The sequence below is a fragment of the Micrasema longulum genome, unplaced genomic scaffold (genome assembly GCF_059751315.1).
Source record: "Micrasema longulum isolate JH-2025_06_02 unplaced genomic scaffold, ASM5975131v1 h1tg002143l, whole genome shotgun sequence".
NCBI classification, from domain to species: domain Eukaryota; kingdom Metazoa; phylum Arthropoda; class Insecta; order Trichoptera; family Brachycentridae; genus Micrasema; species Micrasema longulum.
The window spans coordinates 31,058-57,194 of NW_028279308.1; the positions used below are offsets into that span (position 1 = coordinate 31,058).

The 26,137-nt window shown below is 31.1% G+C and overlaps 1 protein-coding gene across 2 annotated transcripts in view; it reads left to right on the forward strand.

Moving 5' to 3' along the window:
* Window positions 1-697: 697 nt before the first annotated feature.
* The window catches only part of LOC148272949 (uncharacterized), a 94,686-nt gene continuing 69,246 nt past the window's right edge, over window positions 698-26,137 (forward strand). For both annotated transcript variants that reach the window (XM_088239350.1, XM_088239352.1), the window contains exon 1: window positions 698-913. The gene's annotated coding sequence lies outside the window, so the exon portion shown is untranslated. The remainder of the gene's footprint in view (window positions 914-26,137) is intronic.

Here is a 26,137-nt window from a genome sequence, read left to right on the forward strand (position 1 = left end):
TTACTAACTTTGTGGAAATCTGTTATTATTTCTGAGTTTATACACTATATCTGTTTGTTTACTATAAATATGTATGTAGAACTGTTGATTTACCAAATCAAATAAAATAAAATAAAAATAAAATAAAATAGACTATCAAACAAAGTCTTTTTTTTTGTACATCGTATTATCAGCGCTAATATTTTTTAATATTTTGCATTTCCGAAATAACTCCGCGTGTATCGTCAGAGGTTTTACCCGCTTATTATCAGTTCTGCCGATTGTAAAGAAAAACGTGATATTTTTTATAGCTCTCCTATCATTGGTTAATTCGTATTCGTTCGTTTTCATTTAACTATTTTTCATGATTTTTTTCTTGCATTTTCAAGAAACTTTGCCCTACAATTTAATGCTGTAATTTTTACCGCGCACAAGAAAACATTTTTTGTATCCTTTTTTCCATAGGGCTGAAGTTCCTTATATTTATCAGTCACCTAAATAATCTTTAAAATAAATTATATTGTCTAATGTCAATTTAGTTATTGATTCAAGTCACGCGTACTAACTGAGTCAATTAATTAATCAACAAATTTAGTCATGTGTGAATATTTAAATTAAGTATTTGGTGTAAAAACGACTAACAGTGAATCATGCGTGTTTACTTTTCGCTGCATAACATTAACCACAGCATAAAACCGCTAACAGCTGATTATATTCCAATGTATAAGGTTCCAAGCACACCGTTCGTAGCCACTGTTCTTTGAGCCTCCATACGAAGAGGCAGTGCTAACAAAACCGGTTATAAGAGATCTTTCGCGGTACAAATAATTATTCTTGTCGATCAAAGAAATTCTGTTTTCATCCGGTCAAAGTTAGAAGTAGTGTGAGTTAACAGTTAAAGTGTGTCAAATACTGGATCTTAGTCATCTCAATCGTGAGTCTCATTACTTTTTTATCCAATATACAATACACACCTACCTTATGTGACCTATTTGTAGATAACTGGTCCGGAAGCGCAATCTAAATTATACATATTTTGAAAGTTTCTTATTGTGCAGATGTGCATAATTAATGAAGCATAAATCACGTTTTAATGTCTAATCCCTATTGTAAATAATTGATTTATTTATTGGTGAACGTTTGATTTGAAATAATCATATAAAAGTATAAAGTTTACTTGTATTTAAGACATATTGTGTACATCAAAATCTAATTATAGGTAATCAAAATAAACAGTCATTTTTTAAAATTAAAATAAGACAGCTTAATTTTTAACCACATATTTTTACATTATTTTTTCCCATCGCTTTCGTAGCTGCACAAGCTTATTTTTTAGGGTATACTTTAAGAGTAAAATATGCTTTGAAAGGGAAGCTAGTGTAGCTTCGAAACCGGCCGGTAAAAAATAAGATTTGTTTTAATTGTTATTGTAACGACCACAAGGTTAGTGCTTCAAATATGGAATCCTATGTACAATGTGCAGATATCACGCATTGAAAATATTAAAAAAAAATCGTAAAATTCATGTGTTTCCGGTTGAAACTTGAGTTTAAATCTGACCAGTATATTCATATATGTAAAAAAAAATCACCTACTGCCTCTGCAAAAACGTCGTGAAATAGCGGATATAATTTATTTACTTAAAATTGCCTCTGGTTCAATTGACTGTCCTGAACTACTATGCAAACTTTCTATCAATGTTCCTTGCAATATTTTAAAAAATAACCCTCTTCTTCACATACCTCTTGTTTCATCTAATTATAGGCAAAATTCATATTTATGGCGAACTTTTAATAGTTTTAATGTAATAAATAAATCATTTAACATAGATTTATTTGCAAATAATCTTAATAACGTACGGCGTTTGCTTTCGAAATAACTCGTAGTATTTTTTTCTTTTCTTTTAAATTTACATTTAATTACTATTCATTTTATGTTCGAGAATCTTTTTTAACTTACTGTGATGCTACTTGTGAAAACCTGTAATTGGCTTATTTGTTTTTTGTTTTGTTATATAATTATGAGATAATTATAGCTGTTGGTTATCCAAATAAATAAAATAAATAAATATAAATTGTATAGCCACAATTTACTGAAAACCTGCGTTGTTCAAAAACAATATAAAAAATAATGTTCTTTTGTTTTTTCTTGTTAGTTTGAATTTATTTTAGTTTATTCAGACAAAAATATAAGTATTTTAAACAATATATTGAGTTTGTCTAAATTTTAGTAGACATGGACTGGATTCAACTCTCTGGGGAGCAGTTAATATTAACATATTACACCAGAGATAAAGAACATTTTAGAGAAGGTAATATAGAAATCTAGACATTAACAGGGCTTATGCTCTGTCATTGGCTGGTTTGAGTGGCCACTTTACACATTGTGTAACATTCACCATTCTGCCCATATTTGAACATCTTTATTCCTTCAATTATCTCATCTGTTGATGTTTGTGAAGTTAAAGAGCTGAAACCTTTATTTATGCGGGTGAGATTAATTTCATTGAATTATTTCACCTACATACTTCTTACAATACTTCTTCATAGACCAGGTGGATTTAATAACAAATGTACCTTCTCTAAAATGTTCTTCATCTCTTTTGTAATATGTTAATATTAACAGCTCCCCAAAGAGTTCAATCCAGTCCTTGTCTACAAAAATTGAGACAACTCAAAATATTGTTGATTCAATGGTAGATAGAGTGCCATTAAAAAGCGTCTGGGTTTTATAACAACGTTTTGTTTTTAAAATTACTTTTGTAGAAATATTGTTTATTAGTTAAGGTATAATCAGGTGTTCAAATTTTACTTATACAGCTATCTCAAAATAAATGCATTACATTACTAAAAATTTAACTTATAATGAAATGAATCAATATTTGATCATTTTTTAGTTGAATGTTTTACATTTCATAAAGAACGCATTAATCAAATACCCTGCTTGTGAAAACTAACATCGATCAATGAATTTTGGTTCTGACTATATAGTATGTATTCTATGGCCAAAGGGGTTGTTGATAATTGGTATAAACTGCCTCAAAAACTAGTATCTCTCTACCTGCCTACTTCAATGAAAGAAGCGCACAGATAATTTGTTATTTGGACCGCACATCAATTGTGAGAATATTAGCTTTGATAACTTGCTAAAATACCACCTAGGAATTTGGCGATAGTGTTCTAAAATAAAATATAAACATTCTGGTTTTATTACTAGCGTGTTCAGTAAATATTATACGCAGAAAGATGCTTAGCGCAATATCTTTTTCTTCGGCCTCTTTAACTTCTTATTGGGAGTATAGTCTGCGACCAGACGGGTGGAAAGTAGAGTACTGTGTGAGAAACAAAACCGGAATCCTGGACCAGTGTTTTCGACTCGATGGCTGCTCTCAGGGAAAAATACTGAAAAAGGAAACCTACTTACTAAACGAGTACCTTCCTCTAAAAGTTGATCAAGATACGCTGCATTGACTTTAACATCAGATTTGCATTAAAATGATTACAGGGAGCATATTATGGCCACCTCGTCGCGTCGTCTCCATTCAATCCTATCTTTCTCCAGCTCGTTTGCTTTGTTAAAATAAATGCTTATATATATATATATTTTTTTTTTTTTGTTTATAAATTTGTATAAATCACTTAAAATTTTTTAATTACACTTCGACCGGTTTCGAGGTTACTACCTCATCGTCAGGAATTTAACTATTTATTTAAACTTATTTATTTATTTAAACATTTATTTATTTAAACATTATTGTAACCAGAATTACTTTTCGGGTTATTTAACCCATTACGTAATGCAGACTGTGAATACCAGATGGAATTACATTATGAATAAAAAGTTAATGAATAGAAAGCAGATAGCAGCGAAACTGCTGAAATGTACATACAAAACAGAAAATTTACATAAATGAGAGCGAATTTTTAAAATAAAATAAAAAAGACAACTTAGTTTTTAGCCACTTTGTTTATATTTTATAACCTATCGGTTTCGAAGCTGCGTGTATCAAACACACACTCACCCTGTCCATAAACCCACCCTCACACCCATATACACTCACACATATATTCATATACCTACCAAAACCACACTCCACTCACTTACACACGCATCCTCACACAAAAAAACTCGCTCACATGCACTTCTAGGAATTAATATCTAACTGAACTGGATTTTTATAATTGTATTTATGTGGAAAACTGATTTGGCTTTATTTTATGTTTTTTTTGTAATGTTGTGTATACTTTTTGTATTGCTGTTGTTTTTCTGAATAAATAAAAATTTTAAAAAAATTTAATATTTAAAAAAATTAAAAACAAAACGTTTTTATTTTATTTTTGTTTTAATGATTAACCCCAACGTTATTGTTTCAAATACATTTTTAAAAGTTAAAACGTTTTATGGATGCTATTCGCAATATTTTTTTTTTCGGTTTAAAGTATCTGGGCCCCGATTACAATGGGAAGTTAACATATATCTTCTAATTTATCTACAAAGTAAAATTAAGTTTTCTGTATGAAAAGCAGAATATGTATAGAAAATTTTCTTCTAAACATGTTCAATTACAGGTTACCGACGAAGATACTTTAAATATTCATGCAAATATACTCATTTTTGTACACAAATATCGGTTTTTCTTTATAGACAGTCGAAAATAACTCTTAAGAGAAGGCAATATAGAAGTCCAGGCATCTACAGGGCTTATGACCTGTCAATGGCTGGTTTAAGTGGCCACTTTACAAACTGTGTAACATTCACCATTCTGCCTATATTTGAACATTTTCATTCCTTCAATTCTTTCATCTGTTGATGTTTGTGAAGTTAAAGAGCTGAAACCTTTATTTATGCAGGTGAGATTCATATAATTGAATTATTTCACCTACATACTAGGCAACGCCTGGTTCTTAAATGTTGTGGCCTGGCCTTAAATGTTCTTCATCTCTGTTGTAATATGTTAATATAAACAGCTCCCCAGGGAGTTGAATCCAGTCCTTGTCTACAAAAATTTGGACAAACTCAAAATATTGTTGAAGATAACTCTGTTAACTTCCCATTGTAATCGAGGCTCAGGAAGATCAAAATGTATTTTTTTGATCTAAAAGTCAGTAAACTTCATTCCAATATAAATTAGCGTTTCTTATTTGGTCCTTAGGAGCTAATTCTTATAACACATGCTAATAGTAATAATCTACAAGAATGTTGTGAACTCAATGACCTTTAGTGTTATAGTCAATTGTCTCAAATCTTCTTCGTATTCCTTTACCGCGTTTAATAAACGCCTGAAATGTTATTATATTATATCCTTTTTTTATATTCCTTTTTGTTTCCAGGATCCTCTACCTGCCTCCTTCCAAACTAATTGTCTGATCCCACATTCCCCCTTATATAATGTGTTTATCCTTATATGTTAATGTAATATTTCTATAGTTATTTAGTTAAGTCTGATTCGGCTTTTATTTTTATCATTGTTATCTACTTTAACATATTACCACAAAGATGAAGAACATTTAAAAAAAGGCAATATATATGTCTAGGCATCTAAAGGGCTTATGACCTGTCATTGGCTGGTTTAAGTGACCACTTTACACACTGTGTAACATTCACTATTCTGCCCATATTTGAACATCTATATTACTTCAATTCTTTCATCTGTTAATGTTTGTGAAGTTAAAGAGCTGAAACCTTTATTTGTGCGAGTGAGATTCATATAATTGAATTATTTCACCTACATACTAGGCAACACCTGAATTTTTTTTTTCAATTTCTATACTTCTACATGGACCAGGTGGATTTATCAACAATATTTTGAGTTTATCCAAATTTTTGTAGACAAGTACTGGATTTAACTCCTTGGGGAGCTGTTAACATTAACATATTACAACAGCGAGGAAGAACATTTTAAATAAGGCAATATATATGTTTAGTCATCTGCAGGGCTTGTTACCAGTCATTGGCTGGTTTAAGTGGCCACCTGGTACACGAAGAAGTATAAAAATTGAAAAAAAATATATTTTAGGCGTTGCCTAGTATGTAGGTGAAATAATTCAATTAGATAAATCTCACTCGCATCAATAAAGGTTTCAGCTCTGTAACTTCACAAACATCATCAGCGTTCAGTGATATACACATGTACAGAAGAATTATGTATTTAATGTATCTTTTCATATCTTTCTAGCCTACAATTGGCACACTCGTCTTTACAGTATATTATCTAAAAGACCTTTAACACAAGATAATGAGGTTTCTCAGTAGAGAAGCGTCCATTAACAAACACTGTCTTCTGGTTGTAACATTACCCTAATTTCTCCAATACCTGTTTTCTCTTCAACCTCAGCATGTTCTTCAATACAAATAACTTGCATCTTTTTGCACAATTAGCGTTCCATGTACCTTTTTAGTCATTTGATTTCTCATTAGTATAATGGTTTTAAATTCAGACATTTCGAATGAAAAATTGCTAATGTTAAAGACATCTTGAATCAATATAATTTTTTTTTTTTAAATACGGATAATAATTCATTTAAAAAGATGAAAATTCTTTGCATTTCAGATATATAAATATGCGCACGATAATATTCAATTAACGTAAAGCACGACGTTATGAATGAATTATATTTAATGACGATAAACCTGTTGAAAGATGGCTAAATTTGTCGGATCACCTGATTTTTCAACAATTTTTCAGCATTTTGTGTAAATATGCCATAGTGAAAAAATATTTTTTTTTTTTAAATCTTACATGCATTTGCTAAAATATTGATTTTTAAGACTCCATCAAACATTACCAGCACCACCACAAATTACCATCTTTCAACATAAACCTAGTTCAAATGGGGTTACTAAAATTATATGCATTCTAACACGTATTTTTTAGATATAAAAACGGATCAAAAAAGTTTATTTATTTTTTATGTAAATTCAAAACCTTAGATTTGATTTTGTTTAATAAATTACATGGTTCAGTAAAATCATCATCTTCAGTGACGCTACATCTCGTTATAGGCCCTGACCTCATCCAGAATCTGTCTCCATTACTCCCTGCACTCTGCGGCTCTTTTCCAATTCTTCAGACAAATTGCTCTAATGTCACTTTCCACATTATCCAGCCATCTTAATTTTGATCTGCCTCTGCTTCGTCTGCCTTCCGGAGTGGTATAAATATATTTTTTTGAGGTACGGTTTCAGTGCACATGGCCCAACCATCGTAATCTTCTTATTTTTCTGAATTGTGCAAGGTTAGGTTCACCATACAGTGCCTCTAATTAATGATTAAACCATTTCCTCCATACTCCATACAAATATCTTCCTTAATATTTTTCTTTCAAATACAAATACCCTGTTTTAGTCTCTTTTGGTCATAACCCAGCATTCGGCGCCATAGGCAATGACCGGTCTAAGGACAGTTTTGTAGTTCAGTAAAATACAAAAGCAAAAAAAACCGAATTATTCTGTTTTTTTTTTTTCATTTTAACCGAAAACAAATATCTCGAATCAAAAATGGTCGAAACTAGCCAAAAAACGTGAATTGTTGAATTTTATCAGTATTTTGCTGGTGTTTTACAAAACAGTTTAAATTTTGATAATAACACACATTTGGTAGTACCATGATCAATAATAATAATACGATAGATACCAAAGAACGTAATATGTTAATCACAAAAAAAAAAAATTACAATGCACGGGGCGGATAAAATATTTTTATGAAAATAGTGTTAGTTAATAAGCATGCTGGAGACGTCTATTTTAACAATTAATTTAATATCTTGTGTAAAAGACTTCTTCATAATAATGAACTAAGCTGTTAATAATATAATCTCGTATGGTAATAACAGCAAGCATTTATCTATTAAAAAAATAGCTAACCAAAGCAAAATCAAGTAAACAAACAGAATACTATTAATATTTCCAAAACGCAAAATTTTCCCTTGTTTTTTTTACCTCGAGTATCTAACCATTTTTGTTTTCTGTGTCCAGACGGATTAAGACTAAAGTTCCGCGTTTGAAATAGAACCAGAACCTCGGACAAATGTTTTCGACTCGATAGCTGCTCTCATGTAAAAATCCTGAATAAGGAAATCAAGTAGAGACAGGTCCGCCTCGTTGTGTAGTGGTAGGCGCATTCGTCTACCATTCTTGTCTTTTGTATGGTCCTGGGCTGCTATTCGATTTTAAAGATTGTTTAAAATTGAATATTTCATTGATTGGTTAACAAATTCAGTGCCCTATGCATTACTGAGTGCGGAGAGGGTGAATGATTATGATGATGATCTAACCACTTTGTATATTATGTACGTGTATAGTTTTATAAATTGTGTCATATGCCGTATTATTTGCTAGCAATAAAATATTCACCTACTTAAAATAAATGCTAATTTCTTTTTGTTCCTACACTTGGAAGTATTTTTATTTAAATTTGTATATTTAAATGTACAAATTTAAATATAGTGAGAATTTGCTAACAGTTATAATACGTGGAAAACCTTTATTAATGAAATGTTTTTTTTATTAAAGAAATGATTTGGTGCAAAATATGTTTACATGTGTGTTTACGTATGATTTTAAAATGGGTAAAAAATATTTACGATGTTAGTTATTAATCATTTCGCACATCCGTCGAGTTCAATTAGATTCAAACAAGTACAATAAATGTAAAAATATAATTTTATTGATAAAATAGAGATGTTATAAAAACAAATAAAAAAGGGCACTGCTCGTAAACGAGTTTCTTCATCAATGCAATTAAATTTTCTGTACATGTTTAAGTAAATTTTAAATGTGATTCTTATTCGCTGTATTATTTTAAAAGCATTAAAATTATGATCTTAGCATAAATTTTGGGCTTTCTTTCAAAATATTGCCATAATTCAATGGTTTATCCAACTATCCGAATTTCTGCTTAACCGGATAACGTCTGGCACTCATAATTCCGGATAATTATAGTTTTGCTGTACAGGTAAATACGAGTATTTCATTTCTAAACAATAAAATGTAACTGAACTCTTTAAACTAGCATCCTTAAAATTTATTCATAAATTAGCCACTGATGTAATTGTAGACGAAGAATTAAAACTTGAAAAAACTGTAGTAAACATGAACACAATACGAGAATATCAGAAAAATATCATACACAACCTTCTAAAACGAGAAAAGGACAATCGAGACTAATAAACCATTAACTGAAATTATACAATAAACTATCAGACAAAACTAAACAAAAGGCTCAGAAAACCTTTACCAAAGATGTTAAAATTTTTATTGTTAACAGTAGAATGTGAATTTTGAAAGTAAAAATATTTTGTTAAATGTATGTATTTATCAATGAAATTTAAATTTAAAAAAATAAATAAAAAATTAAGACATTATTGTCACCTTAACAGAGCGGATCTCTAATCCACGAGTTCGCAACATTAGCCAGGGGACGACAACCCGATTCAAATGTAGTTCACACGTGAGCGCTGCAAAAATAAATACACGACGGTGTTTATACGAGCGAGTTCATGAAAAATATTATTTATTTTTTACCAAGTTTTATTGGAATTGTTAAGAAATGAACTAATCAATATAAAGGAATTTTTCTGCATCCATTTATAGCAGAAAAAATACGCCGAAGCGACGCGCCCGCGTTGAGCAAAGCAGTCCTGTCTGTGCGCGTTCACTCTAGGACGGTGGAGGTAATCATTGTTCCGCGAAGATAGCCTCCCCGACAATGTCTCGTAACAATGTTCTGTATCACAAATTCCTGTTCACACGTGAACAATGGTCGAGTCTTGGGATATAACAATATTGTATTTTCTAAGTGTAAACAGAATTTGATATACATATCACTTTACACACTGCGTAACATTCGTAGTTGGCAGGGAGAGCTTGTCCACCACATAAATTTGCTCGTTGCCGAAAGAGAAAAGCTGCCCAAAGGAGCCTTCTGTAATCTGGTAGCAAAAACGTAATCCAGAAGTACATAATATGCAGTTCATTGGGTTTGAGAAAAGAGTGAAGTGAATTTTTCGCTGACTAGGATTAAATTGATTGGATATGATCAATTCGCCGAAATGATTACAAATCTTTTTAAAAGCCTTGGAATTATTTTTGGAAGCCATCATATCTGTCAATCCAATAGGACTTATAACAGGCCACGTATAGTAGCGAAAAGCTCCATTCGGTAATCGTAGAGAGGGAGAAAGAGACAAGACCACAGGATGTGTTCAGAAGATTGATTAGGATATCCGCAGCAGTACGAAGGGGAATCAGCATTATTGAAAACAAATAATTTGTCATTAAATTTACCATGGTCTGATAAAAACGGCGCAGTCCAGTGATCGGGGATAACCCAAGAAGATTTTAAGCGCTGGCGGAAAAAATAAAGGTAACCCTCCCTGAAGGAGAAGATTCCAATCGTGGTTGTCAAACATTTTCAGACTTTTTTTTGTATCCGATTGAAACATTCTTTCAGTTGGGAGTAGAGTAGAGTATTTGGCAGGAAAAGGTTTTTTAAAAAATAACGATAGTGTCTTGACTGCATTACTTAGATTATTTTAATCCACCAAGTTTTTAATTTCTCATTAAGTCATACGTGAACAAACTAAGAACAGTGTTTCTTTAGTACTTTCACCTACCGTTGAAATAATATTAATTTGTTCCGTAGTGAATTTATTTGTAATTTTAATTTCATTTTCTATTTTATTTACACTTTGTAATTATTTTAATAATTTACTCTACTTTTTTTTTTCTTATGACAAAATATGGTAATATGAGCAACAAAAAAGTAATAAATTGATGCTACTGCATGACATAATCAATACTATTTTAAATATCATAAACTTTTCTTCTCACACAAATTTAATATACACATTTGGTCATGATATTTATAATCACAATACGCGTTACTCAGGGAATCTTCATGTGTCTCAGTTTCGCTCAACAAAGTTCGGCAGACGGTCTCTGGAAAATATTGACCATTCCTAATTTAATAAATTGCCCGATGACCTAAAACACGAAAAGTCGAATATAAAAATTAATTCGGGTTGTGGTCCCGTGGCTAGTGTCTCGGACTCACGGATCAAAGGTCCGTGATTCGAATCCCACTCTGCCCCAACTTGATTCCCATTTTCTAAAAGTGAGTTATTTACAACTCGTTGAAAATGGCCCTTAAAATGAAATATTTGCGTAAATTATACGAACACAATTTTTTTTTTTTATTTAAAAAAAAAATCCAGAAGTGTCGCAATTATTGTTTTTACTTAAATCTTTTTGATAGTGATAGTTATTAATGTGATTTATATAGATGGTTTAAACGGATGTGTTTTGTGTTTCTTATATTTATATTGATTTATTTCGGATGTATTAACTATGTATGATATTACGTATTGTCACAAAAATGATTTTTTTATGTATGGTCCCAAATGAGATTATTTAATCACTCCTGGGAGTATCTTCTTCCAAGTCGGTCCCTCAATGCTGAGGATCGTGATCACGATGATCGTGATGTGAATGTTACACAGTGTGTAAAGCGGCCTCTTAAACCATCCAATGACAGCCCTGTAGATGCCTAGACTTCTATATTACCTTCTTTAAAATGTTCTCCATCTCTGTTGTAATATGTAAATATTAACAGCTTCCCAGGGAGTTGAATCCAGTCCTTGTCTACAAAAATTTGGACAAACTCAAAACGTTGTTTATATTATAAAACGCAAAATAAAATATCGAAAACATAACATAAACTATACGTTTGTGGAGCAGGTGATTTAATATTGGTTTAAGCGAATGAGACAATCCACTTTACTTCTACCCAGATCCACTATCATTTTTTAAAAATATTGGTTAGTCCATGGACAAGTATCTGAAACGTTAGACTGATCATCTTGCCTGTATATTTTTTATTAAAATATCATGTATTAGAAAATGTATATACTTACATATTTCTTAGATTAACGAATATTTAAAAAATCAATAATTTAAAAGTAACTTTTAAATAATTCGTACAATCTTTATTACCCTTATATTATATTATACTATTAAATATATCAAACCTTATTAAAATAGTAGAAATATTCGTTATCAAAGTAATTTAAAAGAAGCCTTTAATATTCAATACGAAAAATCTATATAAATTATTTAAAGTCATATCCATAAAGGTTTCAGCTCTTTTACTTCACAAAAGTCAACAAATGGAAGAGTTGAGGATATGTGGATGTTTAAACATGGGCAGAATGGTGAAAGTTACACAGTGTGTAAAGTGGCCACTTAAACCAGCCAATGACAGGTCATAAGCCCTGTAAATGCCTAGACTTCCATATTCCCTTCTTAAAAATGTTTTCCCTCTCTGCTGAAATAAATTTAAATACTTAAAGTCCATTCAAAAGACACCATTTACAAAATAAATAACATAGTACAAATTTACAAAAAAGAAAAATTAAATCAATTTTACATGAATAAGTCACTTGGATACCAAAATACAATAAAAATCCTAAATTCTACATAAGTCATGGTCAAAATAGTTTAATTTCCAAAGGAAAAAAAAAAAATCTCACCCATCGGAAAACTAATATATCACTAAATAAATTCAAAGTAAATTTACATGATTTTTTTTAACCCGAGTAAAAACCGCATTATATTTTAATTAGTACCTATTACAGTATTATTATTTTCTGTTTTTCTTTTCATTTCGTTTATTTTATTTTCGTGTACATTCTAATTTTTGCAACTTTAACTAACTAAATAACCATAACAGTGTATATTACCCTCTAAGCACAAGAGCTAGTCTCTTTTTTGTAAATTTACAGTTGTAACATTAACTTAATATATAAAAGTAGATTGTAATAGAAAAAAAAGATGTTTCATTTTATGTAACTATTAATTAATAATAATAAAAAAATATCGAAATATCCTGCGATCTGCAATAAATGTGACAAAGAAGAACAGGTTTGAGAAATAAAAATATTCCAGTTGCAATACACAGCCGAAACAGAAAAAATATGAGTCAATAATCATTATAATACATTCCCTAAAAAACAGCGAATTTATCATCATGTAAGTATGTAATATAAATAAATTTAAGTAAAAAGGACACATACTGTCATTAATAATGGGTAATACCACCGACGCATTTGTCACTGAATCTTTTATTTGGAAAAGAATTATGTTTTCCAATTTTTTATTCAGACACTGCCTCGTACTGTTTTTAATTAATATTGACATTATTTTTTTGGGTGCAAGTCAGGAAAATATTATTCTCAATAAAAAATGTCTGTATTTCAAATATGTAAATTCATAAAAGGAAGAAAATAATAAAGGTTGGGGAAAGTGTGATTTTCAAATAAATGTGTTTATTTTTGTAACAAATGAAAAACGACGATTTTTAAAATATTTTATTAATATGGGATATTAACAGTAATACAGCAAATATACATGTGCAAACGAAAAATCATTAAATTAAACCAACAACAGATATTTACAAAAATAAGTTGTAAATAAACAAGGTGTAGAATAAGAAGTTGTATGTGTGTGAGAGAGATATGGTGGGTGGGTGAGGATCTGTGTGTGCGTATAAGTGTATGGTATTAGGGTGTGAAAGTGGGGGTGAAAGTGTGTGTATATGTGTATCAGTATCAATTTTGTCTTGAAAAATTAGAGTGCATAAATGAGTATTTGTGAACATAAAATTTCAAAATTAAGACATTGTTAGAATAATGAATAAAGAGAGTGGAGTACGTAAACAATTTGAAATATCAACAAGGACTTAAAGACTAGCATTAAGTATTAATTTTAGAGCTCGCATATTGAAAGTCATTTAATTACAATCAAAAGGGTCAATAGAATTAATGATTACTCGCACTCTCTCTAGTTGGTACCATATTTGTAAGGTACTGTTTTTATTTATTTAGTTAACTGTACCGAATAAATTAGACGACGAAATAGCACTGCCTACTTATTCTTAATGTAAATAACATACTAAAATAATTTTAAAAATCCCATCGTCTTTTATCCACTACTTTATTTTGACATTTTAAACAATTAAAAATTAAAAGGCAGTAAATAGAGATTAAAATATTATTAATAATCAAATCAATTTGAGACGCGATACATTCCATTGATGGAAAAACTTTGTAGTTCATTGTACAGTTTTTAGTTTTGTTGTTTTTTGTATCACACAAGTGTTAAGAATGGTAAAATAACTTTTAATAATTTGTTTTTTTATTTCAATGAAAAACTTCGATGATTTCATATTGGTCAAAATCAAAATCTTGTTCTGTCGATTGTTCTTATATTCATTGAACAAGGCTTTATAGGCGAATATGGGCTTTGTTTTGAGACTCAAAATTCGATCTTAATACGTAGAACAGAGAAATTGATGCAAAACTTTCATGATTTTATTTCAGTTGAGGAGGAACAAAAACAATGCTTGTTACGTTGTGTCCAAGAACACAGAAATCTTTATCGGATTGTATAAAGCAAAGATTGAACACAAAATATATACAATAATGTTTTTTTGATCTAAAAAAGTACTAAATATCTACATTGGTACACACAGTATTGACTTAAAATAGAACATTTTTTCGGAAAACATCCAACTATCCGATTTTTTTATTATGCGAATGGGGTTTGGTCCCAATTGATTCGAAAAGTTGGTGGTAATTTCTAACGGTCAAACAAAACAAAATATAATATAGAAATATACGTAGTGATAAAAAAACTAGTTCTTCCAATATTCACATTAACTTGCAACCTTCGTGGTGTACTGGCTACGATACTTTACCCATACACGAAGGTTTGGCGTTCGATTCGCGGTGAGAACACAAAAAACTGAGTGTTTTGTGCTGTTATTGGGCCTCCTGATCTGTTGCGGTGCAAAAAAAGTAATTAACTTTTTCAGTGCGTACTAAAAGAATTATTTGCGATGTTTTGCGAATTTAAAATGTTCTATTATGTCTTATGCCTTAGAAATTACTTAACGATCTTTTTTTTTATAAACAATGGGTCTTAAACTGATAAAATCAACCTACAAAATTAATTGAAAATGTATTTATTATCTTACAATATACCCATGTTTATTTAATCCAATTAATTAAATTTAACTTAAATATGTCCAAAACTTGCGTAACGTATTATTTATAAGAACGACGGAAATTCGCTCCAAATCAAACAAACCAGCTAGATGCCAGCTGTCAGAGTTAAAAACGATTTTTTTTGTGTTATGCTGATTACCGACGTATACAAAAAAATATAGAGACACTCTTATTAGTCCCAGTAATTAATAAATAAACTCGCCGCTTTTGAATTTAAAAGTACGAGAACTAACGAGAGTAAAAAAAGCTTAAAATTTGTGTAGCTTCGAATAAGAACCCGGGCGGTAAAGGTTAAATATTTATTTATTAAGGAAATCATAGTCTTTATATAAATACAAGGTACAAAAGAATAATAAAAAAAAGTAAGACCAATTACAGATATCACACTAATTTATTATAAATGCAGGAGGAGTGGGGAAAAATAATTGAATTCTAAAAAAGAAAAACAATAAATATTAAATAAAAAGGACAGAAAAGGGTGATAACATTGTATTGCTCCAACTTTACTTTCCTCCCTCTCTCTCTGCTTCCATGAACATTTATATTTCTTAGTATAAATATACAACCAACAGTAATTAATTAGATGCAGGTAGTATATGTACATATGAATAAGTATAAATTAAGAGTTGAAATTAAATGTTAAATTTAAAATCAAAAGTAAGTGTTAAAATTCAAATTAAAAGTTTAAATTAAAAGTTAAAATTAAAAGTTAAAATTAAGAATTAAAATTAAAAAGTTAAAATTGAAAGATAAATTTAAAAGTCACTTTTAAAGTTAAAATTCATGCGATAAATTTAAAATGTATTTAACAGATCTGATAAAAATATGGTATTTACAATGTAATATGTCGATGTCACTAACACTGTCATTATAGGTAATCTTTATTCTTCGAAGAGTGCTATTTTTCATATAATTAGTCATTGAGTTAGGAATGTCGAACAGTACAGATTTACGAATTCTACGGATAGGGACTCGATATGAAATGCCTCTAACATTTTCTGGGCTCTCAATTAGGTTATTAACAATTTTGTAGAGAAAGCTCATATCCAACATGGTACGCCGAGTTGCGAGATTTTGAACCTTGTGAAAATTAGCGGACTCAGTCCTACTTGAAAATAAAACACTATTTTTTAAATCTAATTATCTAATCAAATTGTTTTGAATATGTTCAATACGATTTTTGTAAGTGTTGTACTGAGGATTCCAAATTGGCGAACCAAACTCTGGGACACTACGTACATATGAAAAAAATGTTTTCTTGATGCGTCAGTTTATGTGAAAGGTTTGGTTGATCGTATGACAAACTCTAACATTTTGTAAGTTTTTTCTACAGTATTTTCTATACGTTTGTTAAATGTAAGTTTACTATTAAGTACAACACCAAGGTCACGAACTTTCGTAGAAGAATTTATAGTTAACTCGTTAATTTTATATGAATAATTTATTTTTAAGAACAAAATATAGTAACATTACTTGGTTAAATCTGTCGAAAATTTCTTTCAACACTTTTGTAAACACTTAGATACAATTTACATTAAATTTTTTTTTGGTAGCCTATCATAAACTTTAATATAAACACATTATTTTCGGACGAAAATTCTTGTTGACTTGATAAGAAAGTGTTTGCGTAATTTTAAAGAAAGGCGTTACAAAACGAACCACATTAACGCGGGTTGTTCTTGTCAAAACCTTGCAAGAGTAATGAGTAATGATATTTATGCATCTTGAGGCAATCTTGAGCAAAATCGATTGAGTTTCCGGTTGGGTTTGGTTCTTAAAAATATCTGTTGAAAAGGTCGCACCGGCAGAGCTTTCTCCTTACATAACAGTTAAATAACTCGAAGATACAAGCATGGCTCTGTTTGGTATTTCCACTCGCGCGAAGACCAAAACTAATTTGAGAAAAATTGCGTAACGTATTACGCCAGAAACTTTCTACGCGAGTAAATAAAAATATGAATAGCGGGCCTTTTGGTCGAGTTGACTTTCATATTTGTGAGAATTACAGCTCACAGCAATTCATATGAAAATGAAGTGAATTGTTATGCGTTACGGTGTTACGCTGGCTTTTACTTAAAACATTGACTTACAACGTTCGTTGATCTGAAATTATTTTCGAATCAAAATATTCCATGAACCACCGATGCACAAAAGGCCGAATACGTGAGTTACGATGACAAAAATAGGCTTAAGTGTTGTTTTCAAACTAATCACAAATTACCTCAAAACGTTTGTAATAAACCGGTACACAATGCACCATAAGAGTTTTTTTTACTCACGCAACACAACAGCCTGTGCATGCTCTAAAATTAAAGTTATCTTGCGCACGGCCAACAGCAGTCTCGTTGAGCTTGAATTGTTGACGGAGTAACTACGCTCGTCCTGTTTTCCTGAATTTGAAATCACAAAGTTTTCACTATGTAGATTAAAGCGTCAAAAATGTACGTTCATCTGAAATAATTGTAAATAACAAATATGTAGGTACATATAATGGAAATAATATATGTTTTATAAAATACCAAATATCTTTTTTTTAAATATTGAAACGTTTACTTTTACTCGAGTTACAAAAAAAGTTCTAAAGAGTCACCGATTTTATTTCGCTAGATCAAACAAATATCTTATGACAAATTTAAAAAAATTAAACACACGTCCCCTCTATTCTTCCTATTTAAAATTTAGCGTATTCTTTGCAGGTAGGTAGTCATGCACTGAGCCCGCTCTGAAGGAATTGAAGATTACGAGGAGATAATTATGTATAGTGATGATACTGATAAAAATGATGAAGATGTGGATGTTTAATTATATTTAATAAAAAATATACAAACATTGTGAATAAAATATACATCTAGAATACAGAAAAATTCTATATGACGTTTTTTTTAAATTGTAATATTTGAGTTCGTGATCCCCAACCAACTCCAATGAAGTATTTTTTTGAAGATGTCAGGGAAATATCACGTACTACGAATAACGATAAAAATAAATGGAATGTATTTAGAATAACTAATTGTATTTTCAAAATAAATATGGAAATTGTCGAGAAAAGATTTCACATATAACTTTGAAAAAGAAAATATAAAAATATGTCACTTGAAAAACGTGACATCTGGCATTGATAGTTGTGACGTCAAGATTCGTGACGATGTACTATAAAAATTCGAATGGTTTTGAAAAAAGTTGAAAATGAACACGAATCGTGACGTATAAGGGGCGTGGCCAATGCAATGACTGTTTTTGCGGGAGTCCTTATGGAGAAAATATTTTATAAAAATATTAATAAGTGGCAATTTTTTTTTTACTGGACAGTATTTTATAGATCCTTATTACTTTAAAAAGGTAAAAAATAAAAAGTGATATTTTCCTATTATTAAAAAATGCCTTCTTTACGGGTTTCAAATCAGAATATCAAATAAAATCAAGTATTATATTTTTGTCGTCGTTATTTGCGTATTCGGCCTTATGTGCGATGTGAACTGTTTATGACAAGATTTTTTTTTTCTCTGGTTTTAATCCTCTAGATTGGTTTTTTAGTTGTTCTGTCACTCCGGTCTGTCCTGTGCGTCCGTCTTTGGGTTTTCATAAGACCTGAATTTGATCTGGATTTATTCAGTCTTCATATGACCTGGTTTATCGAGGTTGAGCAATTGAGTTAGAATCTTTTTAACAATATTAAATTATTTTCATTTATTTTCGTTGAATTATGTATTTTGAATGCGATAAAATAAGTTTTAGTCCCAAAACTTAAGTATGGAAGTGAAATATGGATCAGGCAGAGGAAGGAAGCAGAGTGAACGAGGTTGAAATACGATTATGACAGTATATGACAGGGATACGAATGATGAAATCATAATACGATGCATAAATATTTAAAAATATATATTTGTTTTGATTTAACAGTTTACTGGCAAACGAAAAAACATCGGAACTTCCTGGAAGTAATTAAAAAGTGACCAATCCTCTTTGACCAAAAGTCCGTTTATTTTTTAATAATTGTTTTTGCAGCATCAGGGAGTAGTGTCTAGTAATTCTTGTATTTGTGTTTTTCATAAATAAATAAAAAACATTAAGTATAACAAAAAAGATTTTAAATTAAAAGAATTTCTCCAAAAACTGTTGCAATTTGTTGGCGTTATGGCCTTAAATGGCGAGTCATGAAGCGATCTTTGTGTCCAATTCTTACCTCTTACGTTTTGTAAGTAATACTACTGTTTGCAGATTCTGTGTGTTAACAACTTAACACTAACATAAAAATACAATTGGTTGGCCATGTGAAATGGTATTATGACCTACAACAAGGACAAGACTCCTTATTCACACACAAATACTTTATTTCATAATTTTACAGTAACCTACTTTTTTACTTTTTAAATATTTTTTATTCCAGTAAAATGGCTACATAGTGCAGAGCCAATTCTACCATATAAAACAAAATTATCATATAAAATTTATATTTGAAGCACTTATGGCGGTCTCAGCATATCCCGCCATTGCTCGAACAGGGATGAATGGATCCACTCTGCAGTGGCTTGGAGAAGCGCGTTGTTGAAGCTTTTCAGGCGTTCCCATAGACTCCAGGCTCTTTGGCAAAGTAGGCCAGCAAAGGTGTTTAGGCAGTCCAAATACGCGACACTTAATTTATTCCATTCTGCTTGTGTATAACTGTTCCACAATTCCGCTGTATACATGGACGTCGAATACGATGTAAAGATGATTTTGATGAAAAAAGCGTCTTGCTAGCATAGAGGCCCTGATATTGATGGCTCTTCTTTGTATATCTATGTCCTTATCATCGTCATATCCTTATCTGCAACCAGTGATGCATAGAGCACCGAATTAGTACTAAAACTAATAAAAAATAATTGAATAATGACGTTACAAGATACAAAATCTTACCACCGATTTTTGCGTCCGTTTGAAAAATTTATTTATTTTACATAAACGGCATAAATTTCCTTTAACTCTATCCAGAATAATAGAACCAGAATCCTTGACGAGCGTTTTTAACTTTATGGCTACTCTCAGATAAAAATCCTGATAGTAGAAATCGATTGGAGAAAAGACAACCATAATAATTTGGGGCGCTTCGTAATCGAACCTTGAAATGAAAAAGCTTCAAATGCGATGTTTGTGCTACTTTTATCTTAAAGAATGTAATTTTTATCAATTATTGTATCCATTATTATTTCCAACACGGATCCTAGATTACAAGCCCCTGAAATCTTATCATAATATTTTTCTTCGGAAACATTTCCGTAGGATGATTTCAGGTAATACCTATGTTTAATTTAAATATGCTGAAATAAATCAGTGTGTATGTCCCCAAAAACTATACTAGAGCTTTTTCTCATTAAATGTTTTACGTACCCAGTAGCCGAATTTATGCAAGTCAGAATTCACCTATTAATAGGGCGATTCGCTTGCTACATACGGCTTCTGCAGATAATATACATTAGTATTTTTATTCTTAGTGGTGGAGGTCAGTGCTATGCAAACTCCTGACAGCACTGCGACCTGTGAAGATCTATAATGACGGGTCCCCGTAAATAGTTCTCGCCCTCCAAACCCAGGTCTGTAAAGAGCTGTATGGAAAGCGAGAGCTTACATTTTGCTAATTTTCCCCGCCGAAGCCCAGATCCGTAAAGTATCAGGCTATTAAGTAGGGGGCGAGCTCTTTAACATCATCAGGTTTAATCAGTAGTCCCCTGAGGATGAAGCTCCTTTTATGATGTAAAGCATCACATTAACATAGAATGTGTATTAGCGTTTCCTCATCTGCACTGCAGAACCTACATCTAGAAGTTTCGGAAAGGTTTATTCTAGCAAGGTGTTTGTTTAATCTGCAGTGCCCTGTAAGGGCTTTACTTATGGCATAAAATCGGGTTTAAAGTACAAAAAATGAACTGTTGTGTTGGTAATAGGTTCCTACATATGTATTCCCTATTTATTCAGTACCACGTAACTGCTTCCCTTATCAAAAAACTCACTGCCCGCCCCTGCTGTAGGTATAATAATATATTTTTCAACCGATTTGTAAAATGCACTACGTGAATAAAATAAATAATCACTTTCGGACAAAGGGATTTTGAGTATAATTCAATTAAAATCTATAACCTACTTCCAACAACAACAACAACAACAAACCATCACGCCATTTCCCCGTAGGGGTAGGCAGAGAGAATAGAACGCCATAACACTCTATCTTGGCATACAGACCTCGCTTCCTCTACATTCATACATCTTCTTATGCACGCACGCCGATTATTCCTACTTTTGACATGTCCATCTTCAAGTATTTGATGGACTTGATCGTGCCATGTCTTTCTCGGTCTTCCTCGTTTTCTGCATCCATCAACATTTGCATCGTAGATCCTTTTGAAAGGAAAATGAACCTACTTCCACTATCTATTAAAACAATCAGTAACGAGAAAATTTTTTAAAAGGCTATAAAAAGTGTTATTTAGTTAACGAGAAAATGTTTTAAAAGGCTATAAAAAATGGATAGTGGAGCTAGGTAGAAGTAAAATGGATTGTCTCATTCGCCCATACTAATATTGAATCAACTGCTCCACAAGTGTAAGTGTTCATTGTGCGTTTTGTAATATAAATAATATAGATGTACATATTTATATACCAAGGTTTTAAAACTGTTTTGTTAATTATCTCTGTTTATTAAGTTGGTCTTCTTTGTTTATTCTCAATTGTAATGTATTTGAAAAAAATAAATTCTTAAGTGTCCTCGGCACGAGTAACAAGTCACATTATTAAATGAAAATAGACGTATTTTACTGTATATATCAGCAATTCAGCAACTATCTGCTTTCTATTAATAACTTTTTAGTTAGTGATGTTATTCTGCCTTCACGTCTGCATAACGTAACGGGTTAAATAACCCGTAAAAAAATGCCAACAACAATATCGTAAAATAAAGAGATACATTGTATCTACTACTTTTTGAAGGTTAGGAAGAACACGAATTAGAACCTCAATAGGGTGACCATGAGTGTATCATGAGTGACAGATAATAGACGGATAAGTACCTTATTTAGAAAATAACTAAAGCAATTATCAATGGGATAATGTGTCAAAGGCTTTCAAAGGTTAGCGTATGGCGAAACTATTTTTCCTTTGTAAATAGATCGTTTATCAACCATTTTCTGTCACGGCTGTATAAAAATGTAAATGGTTAGTCCTCTGTTAAAAAGTTAAAATTAAAAAGAAATAAAGGATTATTCTTTTTTTTCCGGACGGAGTTTAAAATACACTCATTTTTAAACAAACCAACAAAACATCACGCCGTTTCCGCATAGGGGTAGACAGAGAGGAAAGAACGCTACATCACTCTGTCTTTACTTACAGACCTCGCTTCCTCTACATTCATACATCTTCTCATCCACGAACGCCGATTATTCCTACTCTTAACATGTCCATCTTCAAGTATTTGATGGACTTGATCGTGCCATGTCTCTCTCGGTCTTCCTCTATTTTTGCATCCATCAACATTTGCATCGTAGATCCTTATAGTCGTTCTTTCGTTGTCCATTCGCTCTACATGTCCAAACCAACGCCGCACCCCTTTCTTGATTCTGTCGTTAATGCATGTCTGAGCCTTACACAGGTCACGGATCTCGACATTTGTGCCTATCATACCTCGTTTTACCACATATTCGCCTGAGGGATCGCATTTCGATAGCATTTAACTTACTTGCATAATTATTTTTTCCAATTTCATACTTCGCTTCCATACATTAGAGTTGGCACTAAAACTTCGTTGTTAACCGCTAGAAATATTCATTATCATAGAATTTATATCCGCATCCAGTGGTGCATGAGGAACTGAACGTAAGGTGATCAGTTTTACGTTTCAGAGCACGTATTAAAATGGGAAGTAAACGGAGTTCTCTTCAATTGTCCGTTTTCTTTTGGCAAAAATGATATTTTTATATTGGAGGATTTATAATTCTGATTGTATGTTCCCTAATGTACCCGGAAAATTACCGGGCCGGGTGGATTTGCGCGGCATGTGTGAAAGGGGCCATATGCGTGGGGCCAATAGCAGGCGAACTTTCTGAAAAAGGACAGTACCGCGGATCGAAGTGAATAATGTTAATGCACGCCGACTGATGAAATATAAAATATGTTTTTGGACCTTTTTAATTACAGGTATTCAACGATGATCAGCCTTAAATTTTTTATCATTAATAAAACAGATTATACACGAACTAGATATTATACCTCTAGGAGTTTAAAAAAAACTCATTTGGAAAGATACATAAAATAAAACATTTTGTGAGACTACATAATACCAAATATTTTGAGTTTGTCCAAATTTTTTAAGACACGGACTGGATTCAACTCCCTGGGCAGCTGTTAATATTAACAAATAACAACAGAGATGAGTAACATTTTAGAGAAGGTAATAGAGAAGCCTAGGCATCTACATAACTTATGACCTGTCATTGGCTGGTTTAAGTGGCCACTTTGCACACTGTGCATCATTCACCATTCTGCAAATATTTGAACATCTATTTCCCCTCAATTCTTTAATCTGTTGATGTTTGTGAAGTTAAAGAGCTGAAACGAAGGTGAATGATGAAATTTCCGAGCCCCTCAAAATTTCATTGGGAGTACCACAAGGATCGGTTCTCGGACCGGTTTTGTTTATTATATACATAAATGATATTGTCGAAACATTAAAATATTCAAAAATAAGACTTTTTGCAGACGATGCCTTAATATATACATCGGGAGAAAATTATAAAACAATTATGGACCGACTAAATCATGATCTTAATAGTGTATCACTGTGGCTAAAAATTAATAAATTAAAATTAAATGTTAACAAAACTAAATATATGAATATAGGAAACAAAAGAATAGAAATTACACCATCAATTGGAATAGAAAATGAAAAACTTAATGAAGTCACTGAAATTAAATATTTAGGTGTAATGTTGGATTCAAAACTTACATTTCACCAAAACGCTAAGATTGTAATAAATAAGATTGCAAAAAAAATATCAATTTTGGGAAGGATCAGAAGATTTATTGATAAGGACTCCTGCAAAACTATTTACAAAGCAATTATTGAACCACACGTTAACTACCGTAGTTCCATTTTATTTTTATCAAACAAAGAAAACATAGATAAACTAACTGTATTACAAAATAAAGCTTTTAGAATCATTTTGAAAAAAAACAGATATACGAGGGTAAAGTCGATGGTAAATGAAATAAAATTATTAACATATAAACAAAGAATATTTTACAATACAATGATATTTGTTCATAAAATTATAAACTCTAATAAAAAAACAGAATTTTGGAAAAAAAAATATCGGAACCAGCATGAACACGATCACAATACTAGAGAAAAGAACAAAATTAGACTTCCATTTAGGAAAAAGGCAGTCACAAAATTCAATTTTATTTAAAGCAATTAAAAAGTATTACGAAAAGGAAAAAAGTATTTATGGGCGTAAGTATAGCCTGTGAGCTCGCCAATACATGACAGATGACATTAACATAACCATAGAAAAACATAGCAGTTGAGCTCTCAGAAGTAAAGCAACGTGAATGCAGCAATGCTTGAACTACATGTCAATAATATTCTAATAATAAATAATATTATTTGGCCATACGGAACTTTAAAGCACACCTTGGTTTAATATCTAATAGTATTTTATCGGTTAGGTAGGTGTATTTAAAAAAAATGTTGCGTACCTGAAAAAAGCACAAATAATTATGTTTTTGTAAATGATGTCAGTAGCGACACTCAGAGAGTGGCTTTGTGACGTTTTGACATTTTTTATAAGAAATTCATGGCGTAGCCGAAATACTGTTATAAAACGAGGATGTTTTTGTTGATTGACGTTAGCAGGCGCTACCCAGGGGCGACTTTGTGACGTGAGAAATTATTTAAAAAAAGAGATTCATGGCGTAGCCGAAATATTGTAATTAAAACGAGGATGTTTTTGTTGATTGACGTTAGCAGGCGCTACCCAGGGGCGACTTTGTGACGTGAGAAATTATTTAAAAAAAGAGATTCATGGCGTAGCCGAAATATTGTAATTAAAACGAGGATGTTTTTGTTGATTGACGTTAGCAGGCGCTACCCAGGGGCGACTTCATGACGTGATGAAATTATTAATTTAAATATTTTTTTTCATTTTACATAGCGTAGCCGAGATAAGAAATTGCGTGGTGTTTCGAAATTTAACCGTGTAGGTAGCCACCTAGTTACAATATTATTTTTGTATTTGTATAACTCCTGTTTTATAATGTTTATGTATTTATCGCTATAAGAATTAAACTAAAGATCGTTTTTACTTTTAATCGCTATCCGTTTTTTAAATTATGTTTGTAACACTCGGTAAAATTTATTTTTCAAGTATTCAATGTTATTTTTGCATTTTAATTAATATTGTTAATATAAAGCGTATTTTTATTTATTCGAATTTACTAGACTGTTTTTATTACAAAAAATAAAAATGTATATTTCTCTATGTATTTTTCTGTTGTAAACAATCTATTAAAATAATACACATCAAATTTCCATTGTCTGTTGATTTTATTTGCAATCTTCTTTTTTTTCGATGGTTAAAACTCTAGGAAATTCAAAGACAATAAAAATTTTACTGTCATATATTGGCGAGCTCACACGCTATACATAGCCCTATTTATGAAGAAAAAAACATTTCAAAATTTAAAATAATGGTCAAGACATATGTGATAAACAATTTATAAATTAAATATATTTGCAATGTTATTATTAGAACACACATAACAATATGTATGATATGTGTGCCCTACTTTAAGATTTAAATAAATAAAAATAAAAAATAAAACCTTTATTTATGCGGGTGAGATTCATGTAATTGAATTTTTTCACATTTGAAAATGTTTTTTTTTCAATTTCTATACCTCTTTATGAACCAGATGGATTTATCAACAATATTTTGAGTTTGTCCAATGCAGGATGGTGAATGTTACACAGTGTGCAAAGTGGCCACTTAAACCGCCAATGACAGGTCATAAGCCCTGTAGATGCCTAGATTTCTATATTACCTGTTCTAACATGTTGTTTATCTCTGTTG